Here is a 2379-nt window from a genome sequence, read left to right on the forward strand (position 1 = left end):
ATCCCATAATGGGGGTGATCACGTATCATATCTCAACAGGGAAGTGATTACAACATCACACGACTGCCAAAACACTGAGAATCATGGCCAAGCCAGGTTGATACACAATCCCAGCCATGACAAAACTTAAAACCAGGACACCCCAAATAATGAAAATGAATCCCATTTCATTTGTATGAGGAATATGTACATATCTGAAGATCCAAATGATTACAACACAAAAAAAGGCAAAAATAAAACACAAAAACAGAATCTCAGATCTTCAAACACAGCTTCTTAAGAAAAAAAGCATTGTGCTAATGATGAAATGGAATTAACCAAATGGGAAGATTCTTTTAGATTTCCATGCAGAAGTACTGGTTAGCTCTGATTCTTTTTTCAGCTGCTTGAAACACATGGGTTTTAAAAGCTGCCTGGTAGAACTACATCCTACCTTCCAGGTTAGCAGCCTGCCTGACCTCGGGAATGTGGGACGAGACTCACCCCAAATGTCTTGCTCTCTGGTTTATTGCTTACTGTTGCTGAGTAAATGGAAACCATGACAAAGTTTATACTAGCAGATACATACAAATGCCCTGGCTTATAAATATTCCATGATGGAAAATGGCACAATGACTCCATTCCTAGTGAAAATGCATGCTAAAGAGAAGCAAAAGGTGGGGGAACCCTATCAACAATGGCTCTTCTTACAGAGGAAAATTCAAACCTAAGGATGATGGGCTTTTAACTAACTGGACATCATTAGTCCCTTCATCAGCACTTGGTGAGTCAACTAAAAGTCAGCAAAGCAGAAAACTCCTGCCTCTGGGCAAACCTGGAAGGATCCAGTAGTATAGGGATCTTGTCTTGGAAGTTGGATGAAGAAGATCAACTGTCATTCTTTCTAAGAGAGGTCAGTGAGGAGGGATTTTAAAGTCTGATTTGAAAGTAGTTCACATACAGCCCTGCCTGGGACACAGAGCTATCCCTGTGTTGGACCCCTTAAAGCGTCAGCTGGAGTTTGACCACCTTTCTCTGGTGTATGTTGTAATGGCCAACTAATTCAATTGGCCCGGCAAACTTTTTTTTGACAACTGGGCCACCTACAGCTGAAGGGCTTTTTGCTAGTTTTACCTGTATGAGTCCCCTTGTAGGTCTTCAGGTGGTCGGACCAGGAGAACTTTGGCTGACAAGTTTTACACTGGAATGGTTTCACACCTATGTGTCTCCTTTGGTGTCTTTTGAGCTGGTCCGAAGGGAAAACCTTCGCTCATAGTCCTTGAAGTCGCACTGATACGGTTTCTCACCAGTATGCTTCCAGCTGTGCGTCTGTAAGTGGGACAGTTTTAAGTATTTCTTGTTGCAGCCAGGGTAGGCACGCACGAAGGGGCGTTTCTCACTGGTCTCAGATGTCTCCTGGACAAGAGTCGGTGCTACTCCAGGCAGACGGCATAGGTCCTGAATGCTCCTGAAGATGCCATGGGTGTGTGTTCTGTACTCGGCGCTGCAGAGGATGGGTGTGGTATGGTTATCACTCTTGTATCCCGCGTGGTGGTTGCTCTGCCCTTCTGTCATTTCACTGAGCTGGAGCTCCCAGCAGCAACTCCCTTTAATGTAGTTCTTATTCATCTGATTCCAGGTCATGCGTTCAAGCTGGGAGGTCATTTGGTATAAATTGTCATTACCGTGTGGCGTCCTCAGCAGCAGGGCCTGGCTGCCTGTCCAGCTGTCGGTGGGAGTTTGGCAGCCGTAGGCAGGAAGCGGCAAGGAGTACTTCTGTTTGCCCAGGGAGCTCTGCTGGTTCTTGGGGTCCTCGTGCTTGAAGGAGTGGTTGTGGAAGTGCGGCGTGCGATGTGAGGGCTTGTGGCCGTAGCTGGCTGTCCTGTCGAAGGTGACCGTGTGTATCCTTCCCGCCACTTCCCAGTTTATTTTTGCCATCATCTTCCAAGGTGACTGTGGCTTCTGCACCGACCCAGTGGGAAGTTATGTATAAAAAACGTCGCCTCCTCCTTGGAGAAAGTTGTTCTCCCCCAAAACAAACACCATGGTTCTTGAGCCAGGGGCACTGGCTCACTGTGATATGTTGATACCTTTTTGAGTGCCCTTAATATTGTTTTTTACTATTTAACTTTTTACTCTCTGTTTCGTCAGTATTAAATAATATTGACTGTCACCTGTTACCTATATGATAAAAAAAAAAGTGATTTTATTCTACTTAAGTCTTCTTTTTCTCTGCTCCAGTTTGTTTTAGTTGCATTCCTTCCACCTCCTCAAAACATAAAATGTTTATAGGATATTCTATAAGGATGCCCTCACACTGGTTTTAATCTCAGCTCAACAATGAAATCTATTAATGCTTATCTTGCTGTTGTTTCTCCAATTATAGGTTGGTTGGATAAA

The 2379-nt window shown here is 44.4% G+C and overlaps 1 pseudogene; it reads right to left on the reverse strand.

Moving 5' to 3' along the window:
* Positions 1 to 981: 981 nt before the first annotated feature.
* Positions 982 to 1917, reverse strand: LOC126083676 (Wilms tumor protein homolog; annotated as a pseudogene).
* Between the last annotated feature and the right edge of the window lie 462 nt (positions 1918 to 2379).

The sequence above is a fragment of the Elephas maximus genome, chromosome 10 (assembly GCF_024166365.1).
Source record: "Elephas maximus indicus isolate mEleMax1 chromosome 10, mEleMax1 primary haplotype, whole genome shotgun sequence".
NCBI lineage: Eukaryota > Metazoa > Chordata > Mammalia > Proboscidea > Elephantidae > Elephas > Elephas maximus.